Here is a 20,874-nt window from a genome sequence, read left to right as displayed (position 1 = left end):
TTCTCTCCAGTTGTCACCGGTTCACTCGCAAACTGGAAGTTTTGCAGAGGTCTGATGTTGTTCTGCGTTTCTGTGAGCAGGCTGAGTGATGGAGTACACATACTCTGTTACGTTTCCAGGTGACATTTCATCCTTCAGGGCCTTTAAATATAGGTTAGACAATTGTCAGAATGATGTAGGCAGAGCTGATCCTGCCTTGAGGAAATAGATGCAGCCAGTAACCTTTTCCAGTTCCAGCCCATTTCCCCGTTGCTGCCTGGCTCCTGCCAATTCTTTGTCTGAACTTAGGGGTGGGGAAGGGCTTTGTTTGTTTGCTGTGGTTGTTTTTTAATATTCTGCCACTTCCAGGGAAGAGGAAACTTCTTTTCCTGTATTCTTGCTTTTAAGCAGAAGAAGGCATCGTTACACTAATCTGGGCCCGTTGGAACTTTGCTGGAAGTGCCTTAGCTCGGTCCTTCTCTTCCGTCTGAGGTGGAGTATTGCTTTTGGAAAGGCCTACTGTCTAGCATGTGCGTTCTAACGCTGAGGACAGTTACAATAGTTTTGTGTAACTTGGTGTAGTACTGAGTTGCTGTGCTAGAACACTGTATTTTATATACATGCACCATAAAAATGACTTGGTTGTGGTCTGGGCTAGAGGGTACTACAGAAATATAATTAAAAAGTGTAGATTTCATTGTCATTTGAACGTGGTAAGACTTGCATAGGCCTGTTTTCGAACATCACCTGAAGAAGAAATAGTGTTTTGACTGTGAGTGTTGTCCCTTCCAACAGAGTCAATTCTGGCTTCTTAAAAGGCCGTAAAAAACCACTGAGCTCATGGACATTGTCTGTCTTTTTAAATGCCTGAAGTGATATGTATATCTTTAATTCTACAGATATTTTGGTCATCATTGTCTGAAGTACGATGGCAGTCCTTAAAAACGGGTTCAGTGTACAACGTGCCATTCCTGAATTAGCCATTTCTCCCCAAATACATGCAAGCATATAACTGTTACCCTTCATAAGATGCATGGTTCAGTTTTACTGATTCCTTTGGGTCATATCAGCCTGGATTACGAAGTACAAGGGGACCTTTCTCCAACTCTCAATAGATTAGGTTGGTGGCTTGCCACTGGCATGGAACCCTTCTTCCAAATGTACTGTCCTGGTCCAAGCCAGATGCAGGCTTGTATTTTATTTATTGTCATAGTGAAAGTGCAGAAACAATTCAAATTATTGTACCTTGTATCTGAGTGATACAGAAGTATGTGTAATAATAATAATAATAAAAAAAAATTACACATTCATTGAATACTATTGAAATGTTGCTTATTCTTAAGTACAGCTCTGTGCTCTCTTCCCATCTGAGTTTGCAGACTTCATTGGAAGGCCACGTGGTATAAACAGACATAAATTATTTGTTATCAGGCTAGTAACAATCTTCTCGGCATCCCAGTATATCTCCTCTCCCCCTCCAAACAATCCCATCTTACAGAAAAAACATGTCATGAGGAGTCTTGTATTTTTATTAGGAAAATTTCTTTTCTTATGAGAAAATTGGTACAAATTATTCCTTTTTTCACTATGCCAGTGTCTTTGTTATATATGCCAGAACATCTCTGCTAATTTTCTCACTTAAGAATTCAGGAAAAAACAATTTAAAAACAGATGTCAGCATTGCTCAGCAGAACTGCAATGGTTGATGCTATGATGAAGGTTCATATTTTTAAAAAGATTGTAATTTACAGAATATAATAAATAATTACAGTTGTGTTACAGCTGTCAACACAAATGAGTAAAGTACACTTTGCAGTTAAGAATCCTTTTCTGCTATTTGTTCTGGAACTTGTTCACAATAATTTAATAATTCAATGTTGGCCTTACTAGTGTGAATTGAATTAATGAGGGTCCACTACACTGTATTTCACAATCAAAAGCTGATGAGAAGGTGTGCCTCTTTCTCTGTCATCCTGTGCTCTGACACGCTATCCACAGTATTACTGTGTTAAGTATGGCAGAATATAGATGAGCATAAAATACACAGTAAAAATCACCATTTCAACTAAAATAAAAAGAGACCCTGTTATCTGCTTAACTAAAAGTGGCTTTTATTTTAATTATTCATCCTCTAACATATAGGATGGCTAGTCTAGCTGGTCTTTAAGGCCCCATCTTCATATCCAGGAGAGGCATCAGTTGATCTGGCTCGGCAGTAAGGGGGAGGTGGGACCCCCTGGCCTCCAGGAGCCCCTTCAACCCCTGCAAGGCCATGCGCCTCCAGGGAGCCCACCTGCCTCCTCTGCCCGGCTCCTGGTACTCGGGAGCAGCGTCCGAGGGCTGCAGCGGTGGTATGTGCGCCCATCGTGGGCGTGTGGATGCTCCTGGCACGAAGCCTGTGTCGCTTCTTGGCTTTTGGTGAGCGGAAATGAGAGGAGACAGTAGATGAGAGAGAAAGGAGGTGGTGGGAGAATGGCAAAGGGAACTTCGAAGACATGGAGAGATCCCGAAAGAAAGGAGACAGATCTAGATGAGAAGAACTGAAGGGAAATTTGCTAAGGAAAGAAGGTAGGAAATGAATATGGTGGGGGAAAGAATAGGGGTAAGACACTGTATGAGCGTAAAGAAAAGAGACTGTGTTTGAAATTTGAGGAAAGGCTGAAAGGGACTGACAGCTGGTTAGAGGATGAAAGCTGGGTCTCTACAATCACAGAGTATGGATGAGGAAATTGTAATGTGCATGTTTGAAGTGGGTTTCAGCTTGAAACCTTGTTAAACTTAACCTCTGTTTTTCTGGCTTGCTGTTGAGAGCCAAAGCAGAATATTTGTAGAGGTGCCTGGATGCTGTTGGCTGAAATCAGGGCCAGTCCTCATTATTAGATAAATTTTACCCTTAAAAATATACGAGCTGTTGAAAACTAGCTGAAAAAATAGAATTACTAAAATCATGGAAAATAGCAAAGAACAAAGGCTGCAGTAGCAGGAACATGGAAAACAGAGAGGAGGGAAAGTGAGCAAGACATAGAAACAGGCAAAGCAAGAGAGGAGCCCGCCTGCAGAAAGAGATGGGAGTTGGAGGAAACCGTAATGAGAGGCAGTAGCGTTTTTTCCTCCATGCTGTCAATAGTGTGGATGTTTTTGGTAAAGGGGCAATGGCAGGTAGCCATGGTTTTGGTCCGTAGTGTCAAGACGAGCTCAAGAGACCGATAGTTTCTCTGACTGCCTCTTTGTACTCTTGCAAGTGATGAGCAGCCAAGTGTAAGATCACTCTCTGCACTCATGATCTTACAGGTGGATATGGTCAACTTCGCCGAAGACGTGTTTCCATTCGTTATTTGCGATGTGGGAATTTATTGAAAGGAAACCATGAAACTTCTTCCAGACTACCTGAAAGCTAGACCATGATTCAGTAGCAATTTTTTTCCCCCATTCATTAGATAACAACCTAAAGATTTGAAACTGCTTTACCCTTTCCCCTTGTCCTTTAAGTGCTGGTTTTGCAAATGATCTTAGCTCTGGTTCTTGAGGACAAATTAATTGGTCTGGGCTGTCGCATAATGCTGCTGAGGTGAGCAAAACCAGTGCAAATACCACGTAACAGAAAAATGTTGCAGTACCTGTGTTTCCTCTGCCTCTTCCTTTGTGCTTTGGAGAGCAATGCAACATGCTGGGGTGGAGGAAACACGCCCCGGCGGAAATCGCCTGAAAAATGACTTCGTACTTACACACATTTCACTTCATTTGTGTATGTTTATTCCAGAAACTATGTAAACGTATATCACGTGTATCTGTAGTAAAAAGCTAAGTGAGAATTACTTATAGAAAAAGCTAGTGGAGGTCTCAAAGTGCTGCCCTGACGCAGGCTGTCTGTGGTGTGGTGTACTTCTGAGGGGCTTGGGGTTTCTGCCTGAGCCCGTTGGAGGTGGCAACTTGTTACAAGGGATTGAGATTAGAGATACTGTTTGTCTGAACAAAGGAAGAATCGGAGGTGGCTCTTTTCCTTCTTGTTTGCCAGAGCCTCTCCAAAAACCTGACCCATTTTTAATTAAAAAAAACCTAATTAAAAAATTAGTTGTGGGGAATATCCATGGCAACCATAAAGGCACTTAACGCAAGAACAGTTCCTGTTAAGGTTGTATTTTGCGGGCTCAGATTTAGCTTGAAGTTTAGGTTGCTGATGATCTTTATGCCAGAGCAAAGCTATGTATATTATGTATGTATATTAAATATTGGTGAAATGTTGTATGTTGTAAGCATAGTCAGGGAGGACACAGTCTCCACTGTTGTGCGGGATGGTGCCCATCAGCTGTGCCCAGAAGCGTAAGGATTTGAACAAACGAATCCGACTGAGAGAATGAGAAATGTTAGAGTTGAAGCCCGGATTAAGAAAGGACATCTCAGCCTGGCTACTGGGAAAGAAATTCTCACCCCTCCTTTTAACTGATCACAAGCTACTGTTCTTATTTTTTGTGGGCTCGAGTGTGTGGCTGTGCTGTGCTGAATTACCAGTTGAACGCTGCTTCAGTGTTGCTGGCTTCCGCTGCAGGTGTAATCATCTCTCTCCAGTTAAAGACAGGAGCCACCAAGGTTTGGGCTGTTTCTTTAGACATGGCAAAATGTGTTCACTGGTTTGTTTTCAGGGTACAAAGAGTTATTTATGTGATGGAAGACATGACATTTTAAAGAAACAAGTAGGTGAGGTTCTGCACAGATGCTTAGGATCTCTTCTGGTTAATTTTGAGATGCACGCACACCACATGGATGTGGATATACATACACATGCCTTGCTTTGCAAATTTGATTTTTTTTCCCCCCTTTTACAATCTTATGCTAAAATAAAATAGGTTGTCTTTAAAAAATGTTGCTGTATTTGGATATGATAGATTATATCATGCATAACTAATTTTCTGGGACATAGATGAAGGTATCTGCCATCTCTATTTTACTATTGCTGCAAGAAACATAATGCGGTATCTACTTCTTTTAGTCATGATTTTGATTAAATTTTCTGCTTTCAGAATTTATACATGGCTGTGTAACTTGGATGTACTGCTGCATTTCCAAGTAATATACCTTCTAAAATAACAGGATCCTCTCTCATTGTACAGTCTTATATCTGACAATTGTTTAATCATTTTATAATTTCTTTTGATTGCTGCTTAATAGTAACTTCTTACTTGCACAGTGACTTTATCCTGGGCAAGGAACTCCATTTTGGTGGCTTCTGTGTAATGCACAAAAGAAAAGGTGCTTGGTCAGTTAAACCATTAAGGAGCTAGTTTGTATTTGATAGATAATGTTTACATTATAACTTGATGTAACGTGCCCTTAAAGCTACAAAAAGACATGAGCTATATATATTATGCTGCTTTAATTGAAAGCTATAATTGAAAGTCTGAACAGAGTGTTTCGGACTTGTACTTATTTAAATAAAAATTTAATTTTTAATTAATTTTTTTTAAATAAAAATGAAACTGATAATCCCTGCAACAACTTTTAAAGCTCAGCCACCTGTCCTCCACGACCCCGAAACAGAAATACTGATTACAAAGTACTGTTGTTTTTGTAGATTTACTAACTTCCCTTTGGAGACCTGAATACAAATGACCACGATAAAATGTTACTGCTTTTCTCCTAATCCACTTTGTAACTCTGCATATTGCTAAACTCTGTAACGGTTTTACTGTCTTTGTGCAGAAAATACATCATTGTTGAATTGAATGGGGTTGTTGGCTGAGTCGTAAGCCACCACGCGCTTGTGGTATCTGTATTCCTAGCTCACACTCTGCTGTTGCTTTCAGGAGCCCAGTACTAACTTGTTTCCTAAAAAATGAAGTAAAAGTGGCACACAGCGACTGGGTTTCTGAAATTGTCTGTGGCAGTTCGCTTCAGGCAGAAACTTTGTTTTACTCCTAACCCTTTTTTCCCCTCCTAAGCAGTATTTTCCCCCCGCCCCCCTTTCATTTCCCGTTGTCTTTGAAAGAACTGGGGCTTTATTTTACGAAACTGCTAAGAAGGTCAAAGTTTCAGAGGTATTATTTTCTTACTGTCCCGATCCTTGTCTCATATACCAAAGTAGTTGCTTTGCAATTCTGAAATAGAAATGGCTTTTGGCCACATAGCTGAGCTAAGGGGAAGACGCGATGGGCAGGCTTTTTCTGATTTGCGTCTCTATCCGTTCACTCTTTGCGGGTAGTTTTATCTGGAAGGCAGTTTGCCACCCCGACAGCAAAGCCCGTGCGCAGCAGGGTGGGCCAGGCGGCTCCCAAGGGCTGGCCTTGGCCGGCAGGATGGTAGCCCCGCGGGAGAGGCTCCATCCCCTGCCATGCCGGGGCTGAAGTGGACTGGAGCAGGGAGCTAAGCAGAGCCCACTCCTTTTATTTTAGAGATTTGGGTATGTTTGTTTATGTAATGTGCTGATGTTTGGAAAAGCTGCAAAGGAAACTACCCTCAGGTAGTTAGTGCTCAGTTCCTGCGTACGTTTCTCTGTAATGCATCATTCTTTAACATAAGCGGAAGGGTGTAAGATCAGTATCTAGACAACTAACTTCTACATTGCTCTCCAAACCCTGAACCTTGCTTATGAATCTCACACCTCCTGTGACAGCGATTCTTCTCTGATGTGGGAGAATGAGTTATTCCTATTCCATTTAATTTATTTAATCCTCATTTTCCTTTTTAAAGAACAGCAGTTGCAATACGTACCTTACACTTTATTTTCTTTCTTCAGTGCTCAGATCCCAGGTGTGGGTTAGGGTTTATCACATTATTTTCAATAGGAAGTAGGTTTAGATAAGCGTTCCAAAAAGTGATTAGAAAGCAAATACTTAATGCAATATCGAGCAGGGAAAGCTGTACTCTGCAACTGTCAGAATGTTTTCAATATGGAAGCATGTATCCATCACCATTTTATTTTTCAACAGAAAGGCTAACTAAGGAGATTAAATTCAGAACTCAAAGAGAATGTCTTTATGAATAATATTTTGCTATAAAATAAAAATTATCATTTTTATTAGAAATACTGTCATAAATATCAACATGTTTCATAATATATTTTTATGGATTATTTTTAGAGATGGTATTTTTATGGAATATCTTTGTGATAGTCTTTTTCAATGACCAAGTCATCTAATGTTTAACACTGAATGGTTTTAGAGGTTTAGTTCCATAAACGTGTTTAGTGACTTAGTCTGTGTGAAAGACTGTATGACAAAGCGAGTTCAAAACTTAGGTTCCTAAAAATAATATTTAAAAATAACTTTTTTGTTGAGTATTTTCTGAGGTCACAGGTATGCCAGTGAAGGATGAGTGGTGATCTGTCTTTGTGAAGGCTGCATTAAAACTGCAGGAGTTTTTGGAGCTTTTCCTTCCTATATTTTAAAAATGGTTTCAGAGATGACTTACCACTAAAGCAGAGACAATTTTACTGGTGCCAGGTGAAGGTGTGTGATCTGTCCATGATGGTGTTTGGTGTTCCATAGTAACCTGCATGTTGATCTGAAGAAGCAAACTGAAAAATTGCAAAGGCTATCTCATCTTTGCAGGCAGTGGAGAATAATTTTGTCTGTTGAAATAACTGATGAAAAGATAATTTTTTAACTTACAAAGCAATGCTTTGGATTTTTTTGCCATAACACCAAATAATTTTCCTCAGTGACAGGGAATTTCTTTAAAACAAAATAAAAATCAAAATATAACGTTTAACTTGTAATTGTAGTGTACTTTTTTGCATGCAAAGGAGATATCAATTGCTGTAGAATTTATTCAGGTAAATGGAGTATGGCTTTTATGTGATTATTGAATGAACTTCTCTTGATTATAAATAAATCAAAATATGTAATCAAGGTTGGTTTTTTTTTTAACAATTAGCTACTTACCCGCATCAGTGTGCCAGATATTTTTTTTACCTTGGGGGTGCACTGCTAAAGCTGTAAGGGTTTTAATGTAGGGATTTTTCCAAATGCAAGCGTATCTTGATTATGATTCAGGCAGTCTTCTCTGAGTCTAATTGATTAACTTTTCAAGGGACTCGAGCTGGAAGCTTCTAGTAACAAAGATATTCATAGATGTACTGAAATTCTAGGGGTGCCAGAGGGTGGGTTAGCATGGGGTGTTTAAAAAGATGATGCTCAGCCCCCCGCAGCTCCAACTGGGTTTGTCTCTTTTCCTTACCCGCTGGGTTGTGGCGGTGGTGCCCTTCCTTACACCCCTCTTCTCCACATTCTTTCATTTTTGCAGGTATTAAGTGTTTTTCCAGTAAAACGAGATGGAGACTACAGAAGAGTTAAGTATGTTTAGCGATACAGAAATTCTGCAAAGGTTTGGGGGGACAGATGTCAAACCAGGAACCAGGCTTTGCTTGCAGTGAAAAGAAGTCATTCCTGCGCGTGTGGAAGACTGGTTCCCTCTAGCTGTTTGTGCTCTTCCCCTTTCTCTCCAGCTGGGGATGGGATGCATGAAATCAGCCGGAAAACTTTTGTTTAACAAGATGGAAGTGCCTGGCGATTTCCTGCTGAATTCTCACGACCTGAGTAAATGAATTGCTAATTAAAATATGTTATGAGAATAAGTTCTAATGTAATAGAAGACTAACCCATAGTCCTTAAAGATACAGAACTTAGCCTTATGTCACATAATACTTGATACCGTAATAAAATACTTGATAAAGTAATAGGATATTACTTAGCTAAATAATTATATAAGATAATGGGCACTGACAAGCAAGGTTTCTGGAGGACTGTTCTGTTCCATGTTCTTATCTAAAGGACTCTTAAGTATGTTGCTTAAATAATTGCAAAGAAGATAGCAAAATCAGAAATTACTGTGGAAAGGAAAACAAAAATAAGTATCTTGAGATGATGTGGATACAAGCTGGGGTTTTGTAAGAGGAAATTATGAGTATTAGAAGTACATGAAGGACTGCCACTGAATTATAAACTTATGCAAGAATCACCTAATGCAGGATTTTTTTTTTATAAACCCGAGAATTAAATACTAGATATGTAAGCGTTTTCTGCTGAACTTTTATTTAAGGCAAACCCATTTGGAATAGATTTTTATTTGAAATCTTACTTTAGATTTGGTAGCTGTAGTGATGGGTTTGGATTTGATGTAGCTTTAGGACAAATGGGTGAAATAAGCCCACTTCAAGAAATATATCTGCCTGTGTCCTTCTGACATGAAATTATTGTACCTTTGTACCTTTGCTTGACTTGGACTGACTTGGTCTGTTTTGTTTAGAAAAGAAGATAAGATGTACTAGAAAATAAAGCATTGGTCCAATTGAATGGTTTATTCTCTACTTATTGTAGACAGTTTTGTAAAATTAATTCTTTCAGTGTCCTAGAGTTAGGTTCCTGGAAGCTTCCTGGTGGTTTTGCTAATATATGAAGAAAACCATAGCTTTTTAGTTTTGTGGCTCATCTGAGCTACTAAAGGCATGGTAACAAGTATGTACTTCATTTTGCTCAACCTTGTATGTGGTAGCATTCAGTCAGACTATTTCTGTGTCTCGGTCAGTTCAGGATTATAATGACCATATACTGATGAGCGTTGTAGCTGATACATTGATGAGAGTGATTTAATGCTATTTGTTCCACCTGAACCTTTCCTGCAACACTGAGGCGATATCTTTTAGTTTTTTCCTGTGAAAATTTCAGCCTGTGAGGATACTGTCAAAATGGTGGGGAGGAGGAGTATTATGCTTCCCCTGCCTCATATATGTTGTGTAAAGTGGAAGGTGGGATATCCTGAATGAACTATGCTGGATTAATGCTTGTTTCTTTTCAGTATTTTCTACATCCCTAATCTTCATGGCCATTTTTAAATGATGGTAACCTATGAAATCAATCATCAAAATCCGAAGCACGGATTGTGATGGATTCTGTCCTTGCAGTGCTCCAGTATGCGCTGTCTTGAATTCAATATTGTGTGAGCAGATGGTTACAACTTACCTTTCTGGTGATGTCTTATAGTACAAAATTCTTGTATTATAAAAAAAGAAAAAGAAGAAAAAAAAGCAATAGTATTTGCTACATTTGGCTCAGTTCAGCTACCCCAGCTGTTTCCTTGTTTCCATTCACGAATTGGATTAGAGGGAAGAAGTGGCAGGGAGAGGTGGTTTTTCTCTGCGGAGCAGACTGCAGACCGAGGAGCAGCCCAGCAGCAGCGTGGTGCCCATGTGCACAATTCCTCTTGGCGTTAATGGCCGTTAGGAATATAAAGTGAGGCTAGCATGCAGTGATTACACATGAAGAGCCAAATTATTATTGTTAATGATGATGTGTATATGTTTCAGGGAAGGCTGGATTGCTTCTAATGGGTTTTGTTTTCAATTCCTTTGTTCAATGTGAGGTACTTCTGGCTCCTGAGTTCTTGCTTTAAATAGGATTCCCATCTTCTGCTGTCTGTGAAACATTATTCCTGGTTTCTCTCCATTGATTTATGCACTTTTATTTCTGCTGTTCCTTTTTTGGGGTGTTTTTGTGGTTGGTCATTTTTTGTTCTTCAGCTGTCAAAATAAGTGTCGTATTTTCACACGTATGACTTGCACCGTATATAATCTATGTAAACTATGAGGGAAGGCAATACATTGAGGGAGCAGTTGGCAAGTAGCGGCGGATCGAAAGCAAGGGAGCTGGGAGTTTAGAGGAGGGAGGGAAGAGTAGGAAAAGCATTCCTGCTGCTGGGGCTGAGCGTGCCTAGGCGGTTGGGAAGGTGTGACCATGGCGAGGGGCTGTGCTGGGCGGGGTGCAACTGGGAGGAAGGATTTTGAGCTCTCATTCAGGTAATAATGTTCTGGAGGGCGTGCACACTTGTACTGGATTCACCAGGTGCAGCAAAGGAAAACCTCTTAGGAGTGGTGAGACTTGTTGTCTGCCAGTCCTGTTTTATTGGCATATGGTGTGGTTTCACCATACATATGATGTGGTTTAGGTGTGTACTGCTGACGAGAGAAATGGCCAAGCTCTTTCTCCTCCTCCTCCCTAGCTCCTGGCTGTGTTTCCTTGGACCGGTTGTTGGACCTTTGTTGATTCATAGAAAGCTACTCCATCTCCCATCCTGCCTGACCCCATGCACCCCATGTTGACACCCTGACTCTCCTTCATTCGGTTATGGCATGGCTGCATGATTGCTAAATGCAGCGCAAGGGAGGGCTGCCCAAAGGGACTGTCCCTTTGGTGGCTTTCTGAGTTGGGTAAAGTTAAACACACAAGTCTGTGCCCTCAGCCTCTGGCTCGGGTACAACACCCCACTGTGTCTGAGTTCATTGCAAGGAGGGCATCCAGTAATCAGATGGGATCTCAGATGAGGAGTGGAAGTTTGCCTGTGGTCTATCAAAAAGGTTTGTGAAATGGTTATAATCATCACTGTTCCTCTATGCCTAGGAAAGCTCCTCAGGCCACTCAGGAAAACAGTTTGCAGGTCTGATTCAGTGATGAGTGACAGGCCTTATTTATGCACTTCCTACGCCTCTCTTCCTCTCTGAGTTTCTGTATTCAGCAGTCCAGCCTGAGATACTCTCTGGGATGCTTCCCACCCCGCCTTCTAATGATGCTAATGGTGAAACCGCATGACAGGGGATGTTTGGATGTTAGCTTGCTCATGGCAAAGCAAAGAGTATGAGCAGCCAAGCTTAAAACAACTGCCATTTAAAAAAACCCCAAAAACCCCTGAATGTTTCAAGATTTAGCTGTTACATTAAAGGAGTCGACATTTGCTGCAGAAAACTAAAACTGGGGGGGGAAGTTTTGGTCGTTTTGGATGGTCTTCCCCATGCGCAGAGCCCCGATATGCTAATTGCCATGGAAATGAAATTTGTTAGAAGTGCTGTTCGTGAATCTGAATGGTGTGTGTTGTTCAACATGTTAAGTGGAGCTTTCAAAGAAGAAAATAACCGGAATAGTTTACCAGAAGGAGAAAATACTGTGAAATTAGTCATGTCCCAGGGAGTCTTCAAAAAGGATACCCTTCCTGTTTAACCAGGTAAGAGATATAGGAGCTGGGCATTTTGAACAGAAGAGGCATTTTAACATTTTATTGTTACTTGTTTGTACAGTGTACATCTCCTAACAAATCAAAGGAGGAGCCTTGTTGTGAGTTAAACTGAAAACATAACCTCAAGATCAGACATGTCAGTAAACCCGGAGGGATTTGCTCCCCAAGGCACTTCAGAGCAACTCCACCGAGTGCACTTCATTTCTTTCCGCTTTTTCAAAGTGCTTCACTTGGAAATCAAGAGAGGTTTAACTCAGGCAACTTTAGTTTTGTGTAGTCATCACTAGTTTGTCAAGCATGGACAGTACGTACCAAAAGATTTTTATTACAGCTTTAATAAATAATTTCAAGCTATGTTTTTGTTTTCTTTACTGTCTCAAGACGGAGAGGTTTCTAGTGGCCTTCAGGCAACTGCTTGATTTACCTAATGCACATTATGGTATTGAAAAAGCTGTCTTCATCTCTGTGAAAGGAGGTACAGATTAAAGGCTAGGAATAGCTGGCATAGCAGTTGGTTTGTGCTGATACTTTATTTTGGCAACCACCAGCTTTCTGACAACATTTAATATTTGCAGCTGTTCTTAATAGGGCATTAGTTTATATGCCTTCAGTAAAAATTTCCTTTCTTTAGTCACAGTAGGAGGAGAGAAATGTTACATGGCGTTTATTTGTTCTTTCGGTTATTTCTTGGTTGTGCTAAAAGTGCACATGCAGTGCAGGAGTGAAGGATATTGAGAACAGAACTGGGTGGGAAAGGATAGAGACTGCACGGCTCGGGGAAAAGCATCCAGATTTGGTCCACGGGGCAGAGGGAGAGAATTATGGCAGGAAGAGAGAGGTGTGAGACAGTGAAAGTATGTTGGATTAGGAGCTCCTTTGGGGTAAGAAGAAGCAGAAGGTTGCATGCATCTGCTCATGATGCATACAGTTTGGCTTTTACCCATGTATCTTAAAGTTTTATTTCGACAGAGATTTGGGTTCACTTTCAAAATGCTAAGAAACTTTAAAAACAGCCCCCCCCTTTTTTGCCTTTTTTTTTTTTTTTCTCCCCTTCTGAAAAGTACTTTGCAACTGTGAGTTTCCTGTAGGTATCATGTTGGCAGAATGTGAATCCTGAACCTTTAAATCTGCAGCGCAGACCTCCTACAGCATGAGGAAAAGAAGCAATTTTGATCATCTTGGGGAGCCAATTGCTAGAAAGAAGCTTAATATATTTCTTTTTATTAAAACTGTTTGGTAGGCAATAGCACAATAATGGAGACCGGGAGGTGAGTTCAAGCTTCAGGTCTGGGAGGGGAGTGCTGTCTGTAGATTAGTGATAAAACAGCCAAAAAAGAATTACCTTGCATGATCAGTCCAGGAGTCTGTTAATTTATTGGCTTGGCAACAGTTGCGTAGAGCTGCTACATGGGTGAGACAAAATTGCTTTAGTTTATAGGGAACGGTGAGAATTCATTGTAAATAAAACGCAAAGGGGAACGTAGAAACACAGTTAAAGCTCTGTTAAAAAGAGGCAGAAGCATAGATTTTCTGCCTTGCTTCCGAAAGAAAGATGAGGTGTGATCTAGTTGGAATGATGACATTTAATTAAAATTGAGCATTCATGACAAGCAAAGGTATGATTTTGTTTTTTTTTTTCCTATAGATTTTCAGGTGGGAGCATATGTATGGTTGTTGAAGCCTTCTTGCGAAGCTTTCCGGTATTTGGGTTCAAATTAGTGCTGGTTGCAGTTCTCATAATTTTCTGTCAGAAGGTACAATAATGACACTAAGGAAGGGGAAAAGATACAATATCACACAGTTATGCAGCAAAGATGGTACTTGGCTTTTTTTTTCCCTCCCTAGTTGCTTTAATAATTTATTCAGTGAATGTTGTGAGTCCGGGATTGATGAACAAAACATTGGCAACTACAGAGCTTGACTCCACTTCTGAATCACTCTCTCTCAGGAATGAATACTCGTTTTATTCTCAAGTGACCATTTGGTACACCAAGTTAACATCTCTTGCCTGGTGTAATTGCAAGAGTGCCCTAAGGAAATGACACTATACTGTTCCTAAACGATAACGGGGCTGGCATATGATACATCAATAAGATACTCTTAAGTCCACCCATGCTCACAGTATTAAAATGCCAAGCCAGGTTTGGACTTAAATTCTTGCTCTCATTTTTTATTTTAGCTGTATGGTTATGGTCTTAGAGAGTTAGTAAAGTGAGTGATGAACATTTTATGGAAAAAAAAACCCTATTGTATTTCAGAAATTATGCTTGACTATCTAAATCCAGTGTTACTAAGCGGGCAGGAGGTAAATGCTTCACTCATTTCGCATGCTCTGAGATTGTAACGAGTCAAAGGATACTTCCTCCATACACCCCAAGTCCCCCTGTTCTGAATCTCCCAGCTATGCTTAATCTTGAAGATCAGTGGATTATTCAATTGCCTTTTTATTGGCAAAGATTAGTTTAAAAAGCCTCAAGAAGCCACCTTCTTGACCAAGCAAAGTTTGAAGCTGGCTTCAGAGAGGATACTCCAGATGGAAGCAGATGGGTCACTGTTCCTGGGTCTCGGACAGAGGACGCTTATTTCTTGAGTTAGTGTGCTGTTGGGATAGCTGTTGAAATCGGGCTAGAAAAGGTTTCCTACCACTGTTTTATATGCCTTCTGGTCCTGATGGTTTTGTTTTCTGTGTTTTTGCTTGAAGAATAACATCAAGATTGAAACTTTCTGTTACTAGTAACTAAGAATATAATTAATATAGGCCTAATGCTTTGACAGGGGAAAAAAATCCCCAGACCAGATGCTGGTGTTAATTGGACACTGAATTGCTTCAAATCATTCATTAGCCTGTAGGTACATTGTTCCCAATCACCTGCAGTTTCATTTCAGTCAGAAAGTGATAAGATAATCTTTTTTTAATTAAGGTGACATTATAAATTAACCTGTTAATAAATGGCATTAAGTTTTTTGGGAGTGCAGTTACAAGTGGATGGATTCGTAGCACTGTTCTTTAGCCAAAAGAGAAATATTGGATCCAGTGCTGAGTTGTTAAATACTAATGAATAATTTATTTAATGAATTTTGTCTTCCTCTGTTCGCGGTGTGACTGGCAGAGCATCAGCCTTCTCCAAATGTTCCATTGTTCAGAATTACTCTGATTTTCGGGGCCTTATTGCTTCAATTTGCTACCCAGGTGGCCAACTCCGTTGCCGTATTCTGGACCAGATAAGTACCTTATCTGTTAACTTCCCTGATCTGGCTGAGAAGCATTTTTGTATTATAGGTTTTGGTGGGAATGCGTATTGGTAATTAGTTTTTAAATTCAGTTTCTGTGGAAGCTTAGCATGTGTGCTCTGCTGTAAACCTAATTGTGTAAATGATCATGAAAGTGAATGCGCAGTGGCTCAGACATCAAAGTGAATTAAAAATATGTCAAACTGCAGAAATATTTTATACTGTATCTGGTTGGATTCAGGTTATTATTCTCTTTTACAAGATTAATAGGACTTTGGGAAGAAAAGTGAACTGTCTCCAAAAGCATTACTGGAACTAAATTGGCTTTCAATGCACATCTAATGTAAAGAAATATGTAATAAAATTCTTTCCAAGATTCCTAAACGCTTGTGCTAGAGGAGTCAAAGCTGTAGGTCCAGCTGTTTATTACTGAACTGTTGACTGATGAAGCAGCTCTCTTTAGAAGATGCTCTGCATGTGTAGTATCTTTTGACCAGATTTAAAACCAAACCAAAACAAACACTATGAAGTATTCTGGTGTACTGTGCTGCAGTGAAAATGAAATTCAGAGTCCTTGGAAGGGGGGGCTGTATTGGGATGGGGCTTTTGCTGGAAGCGTTACTTAGATCTGAAGAGGTAATCCTGAGGCGTAGGTGGAGTTGGTGAGCATCATCAGGGCTCTCGTTCACGGGCTGCTGCTGCATTTTAAGCTCATATGCTCCTGCTGCTGGCTTGCCCCATGCCCTGCAGTAATCTGGTTTGCAGGAAGGCGCTTGACATTTTAAGAATTTGTTTTGTGTTTATTTTCCTCTTTGTCTGTCATCTTCTGACATTTGCACACGATTTAAAATTGTGATAGCACTGTCCTTACATCTTACTACATCATCTGCTTCTTGAAGGCCACCAAATCTGCTTCTGTTGGAAGAGATTTTGTTGTGTCTATTTTGTCCTGCCCTCTAGCAGACGGCTGGGTTTGGAGGTTGTTACTGAGGTCTGAGGAGATGTTTTTCCTTTCTAAGTGTGAAATAGAGAGGCACATGCAGGAACTCAGGTACAGACTTGGACAGAGGCAGGAGAAAAAGGGCTTTGGTATTCATTGCTGGACCTCTGCTGGGAGCAGCTGTGGGACCAAGGTCAAAATATTTCAAGTGCAAATGTGGTTTGCTTGGTCTCTGAACACAGATTGCTTGGCTTACCTGGTCTGTCACAGGCAGCAGCTTTTAACTGGTCTTTAAAATCAATTGGTGCAATAATGTTTACGGCACACGGGCTTTTACTGAAAGTCTCTGTCCTGTAGGAAACCAGGACCCAGGTCCTGAACGTACGTGCTTTGAGCAGTAGTCAATTATTTGATAGCTGGCTTTTTTCCTGCTAACTCTTTCCATGACGTTGTATGTGGTGTTACCCACAGGCGTATTGGGATGCTGAAGTGGAATTTTTTTTAATTACTATTTTTGATTGATTTGAGAGGGCATGGGGGGCATGAGGATCTACTAATGAAGATTAAAAAAAACCAAACCAAACTGAAAAAACCCAAGCCACAAAGATCTGAACAGTGTGATTCAGTTGCATTTATTTTCCCTTTGCAAAATATAATAATTACTTTTTAATTCTTATTTCCTGTCTGAATAATTGCATTTTGTACTCCAATGTGTGTTCTTCTGAATTATTGTCTTCTTAATAGACTTCCTGCTTAACTGCGTTTCTTCTTCTGTGCCCTTCATAGTGACATAAATGTTTGTATTTATCTTCTGTTCCTACTTTTTGTATATTCCCCCACAGTTCATACATTTCAGCAGTGCTTTGAGTTCCCACTTCGTTTTGCCTGAGTTCACTATAGGTACCAAAGGCTGTTGATTTTCCGTCAGTTGGGAGTTTCACCTATTTTAAGGAAGACTAAGCAAATTCTACGTTACTGTATAATACTGTAGCAATGAAGGCAGGAGAAGAACTAATATTGTTCAGGGACTTCCAAAGGATCTGTAGCCTCAAGGAAAATGTGGAGAAAATGTGGATTAAATAAAAGAAATACTTATTTTTTTACATTTCTAACGGTGCTGTGAGTCACCAGGAGGCAAGAAAAGAAGTTGATTTTCCTTCAGCCTCTTGCAAGGGTTGTGTATACTCTTTGCTTAGGCTGAATAAGTAGAAAATTAAAGGTTGGCGGGTGTGGGGTTTCATCCTAAGTGGAGGAAGCGGCTCTCAGCTCAAAAAAACACAGAGAGCAGGCTGTCTTCTCAGGGAGGTACGGGGAAAATACTTCGCTAGATTTTGTGCTCAGAAGGGAGCAAACCTGGTTGCCCAGTACTGAGGTAGTCTGAACATCAGAAAATGTTCACTTGAGAGAGTGGTCTTCTCTCCTCCTCTGGCAAAAAGATATTCTTATCAATTTAAATTAGCACCATTTTAGCATCAGAAAAGAAAAGGAGTTCACACTTGGTTTTGGCACTTGCAAATATGAGTGCAAAACTATTTTCTTGGCATCAGGCATGGTTTTGCATGCTGCGTGGAGACGTTGCTGTATGTTGGTCTGCCATCAGCCCCTTTCTCATCTGCCTGTTGCTGTTGACAGGCCAATTGTAGGGGTTTCCACTTCTTCTGATTTTATTTTTCAAGTGTTCAGCTTGTCTGGCCTACCTGTTAGGGATTTTAATTTTGAAACCCAAAATCTTTTCAGTAGGAGAGCTTGGGTGTACTTTGAACTGCATATGCCTAAGTGAAGGTCTGTGGCTTTGGTGGATGAATGCGTTTTGGCCATTCACGATTGATTTAGCTGCCAGCCTGGAGTTACTAAATGAATGGAAATTCTCTGAAAGAGAGACAGCGCCAACAGGCAAGCGCCTATTCTGAGCTTGCTCGTTATGCCAGACAACAAAAACGTTGTGAAGCTGCATAACACTTGCATTGTGATTAGTTGCATCACTTACTCATGTTCTGCAGAATAAACACATTTAGATGGCTGACCATGACAAGCATTTCAAGAAGTAATGGTCTTTAAGCGTCAGCAAAGACATAATTAAGCTGAATATTGAAAAGAGCTTCACAGCTGTGAGTACAGTTAATCAATGAAATGGGTTCTCGGAAAAGCTAGTTATGTTCCACATCAGCTTTCAGTCCTATATTTTTGGGTCCAAGAAGAATGTAATTAATACTGTACTGAAGGTGGTGGAGACCAGCCTTGTGAACCTCGATGTGGACAGTAACCATCCATTAACCCACTGCCTCTGAAGCCTTTTGGGCAGCTGCTGTGCTGTAACCCTGCTGGCGATGGGGACAGGGTGGGTTAATTCACAAGGTGAGATGATTTTATGTCTTTTATAGGAAAAAGGATTGCTAATAGGAAGTCGGTGATGGTGTGTTCAGCAGTGACATAGTGCACAGTGGCACAGCAGTCACGGTACAAATCCTTGGGCTCTTCCTTAATAATAGGAAATGTAATTTTCCACAACAAGAAATTTTATGCTGCTGTGTTTTAGCTATGAATGCCTTGGTCTTCAGAGCATTTACCATGAGCCTATAATGTCTTAGCCGTAGTTACATACCTTAATTGCTTGATCTCCTTGTTTTACAAATGCTGGTCTTGTGGCAGCAAATGGATCAAACTCTGAGGTTTCACTTTCTGCATGGCGGTTAAGCTGACGGAGCGAGCCACGGACAGGCTGCTGTCATATGAGCAGGTCTGCTAGTTTGGGGTTGTTGGAAAGGGAGAGGAGACATCCAATGGACATCCAATCCAATGCCAAAGCTGCTCGCTTTGCAGCACATATACTGAAATCGGAACGATACAGAGAAGATTAGCACGGCCACTGCGCAAGGATGACACACAAGTTCCTGAAGCGTTCCCTATTTTAGGGAAGTGGTCACGGCACCAAGCCTGTCAGAGTTGAAGGAGCATCTGAATGAAGTTCTTAGTCATATGGTTTAGGGTTAGGTAGTCCTGCGAGGAGCAGGGAGTTGGACTTGATGATCCTTATGGGTCCCTTCCAACTCGAGATATTCTATGATTCTTATGAACAGCAGGGAAAGGAGAAGAGAAAAAAGTCAAGTTGGCAGAGAGTGAAGTACAGGGAAACCACAAAGTAAAATGGAAAAGAAGAAATCATATAGCAAAAGGAGAGGTTGGAAAGACTAGCAGAAGTGATAGAGAAAGATATTAAATAAAGGAGGAAATTAAAGGTGAAGAGGAATGCAAATAAGTGAAAATCAGAGAACCAGATTGGGAGAAGAGAAGGCGAAGAAGGCAGTGATTTAATAGTGGTACACTTTATTTAAAAAAAAAAAAACAAAGTGGCAGTGATAAAGAGCATCTATCTATAACAGCTGTGCAAACGCGCAAAACCCACTATTGAGAAAATTTCTGATATGGTTATTAGCAGATGCTTCACTTGGAGTGCTTTATGTAAATCATAGGCTTACTGTGTCTTATTTACTGGCCCTTCCTTTTTAAAGATAGCTTGGGGACAGTGATCTGGCAAGGTGAGGATGATGGACTTGGAAATCCTCTCTCCCATTCTATATTACTACTAATGTACAGGTAAGCTGGTAGTCTAGAGTGGTACTGAACCTTTACCATTAGATGCAAGATAGATGCTAAATAAGTCTCTGTGCTTAAATTCCTTTGAGTGGCTTCACCCCCCCACTCCTCACAAGTGGGACTTTTATAACCACTTTTGTTTTGATAGAAATTTTGGCTGTTATTTTGTTTTTTCAAACTCCAAAGCCTGACATTGTTAGACTTTTCTTCAGAAAGATGAAGACCAGAAAAACTTGAGTTACAAATAAAGAAAGGTTACATTTTGCTATGTAAACTATGTATGCAATTTGGGGGGGGGAGGTGGAGGGGGGGGAAGTGGCCAGAGGGAGAAGAGCCATGTTTCTGGATACTCGTGGTAAAGTGGGAAATCCTGATTTGTGTGAGTTATCGTAGCTCCACTACTGGCATCTTTATGAATCAGGAACATAGGAAACAAGTCTGTCGTATCTTTTGCTTTTCAGTTGATTTGTAACTACTTACACCCAACTTCTCATCTCAGTTGGACTCTTACCTTGGGTAAAGTGAAGAAATAGAGTGAATGCATTATTACCTTGAGGAATTATGATGCTTCCAAAGAAATGTGTGATTTGGATAGGTATACAGTGGTAGAGCAACTTTCTCTCTGACCAGTCCTATTTATTGCTAGGAAGAAGCACTTGAAAGTTAAAATCTGTGGTGTTTCAGAGAGTAAGATGTCTACGTGCAGTTGAAATTCAGTGGGATTTTGGTGACTAAGTTAGTTTTTGAAATTTCTGGCCCTTAGACTCACAGAGCTGTAAATGTCCCCCTTTGTTTTGCTTTGATTTGTGCTGTCACCCAGTCTCGCTCTGCATGTTTTTGAACAATCACCCTCTACTAAATCAGACCTAAATAAATGTATACTCCTAGATAGAGAACCTCTATCAGCTGTATGAGAATTAATGTAGATGAATATAGATTAACAAAATGGTAAGATTAGTTTTCTCTGCTAGTTTAGGTTATACTTTGTATTGCCTTTTGAAGTAGTGTTTTCCAAGATCACTTCTTTGGAGAAGTCTTTGTGTCAGTCCTTTCTGTTTACATTTGGTAAAGCGCTCGCTCAGTTAAGTGTTGATTTGGTGAACTTCTAGTAACAAATTTCTGTGTGTATAATT

The 20,874-nt window shown here is 40.3% G+C and overlaps 1 non-coding gene across 1 annotated transcript; it reads left to right on the top strand.

Moving 5' to 3' along the window:
• The first annotated feature begins 18,952 nt into the window (after nucleotides 1-18,952).
• On the top strand, nucleotides 18,953-19,058 carry LOC142078135 (U6 spliceosomal RNA). Its single transcript, XR_012672144.1, has one exon. It is a non-coding gene; the product is annotated as a U6 spliceosomal RNA (small nuclear RNA).
• Nucleotides 19,059-20,874: the final 1,816 nt, after the last annotated feature.

The sequence above is a fragment of the Calonectris borealis genome, chromosome 1 (assembly GCF_964195595.1).
Source record: "Calonectris borealis chromosome 1, bCalBor7.hap1.2, whole genome shotgun sequence".
In the NCBI taxonomy this organism is placed as follows: Eukaryota; Metazoa; Chordata; class Aves; order Procellariiformes; family Procellariidae; genus Calonectris; species Calonectris borealis.
This window is presented reverse-complemented; position numbering and strand designations above follow the sequence as displayed.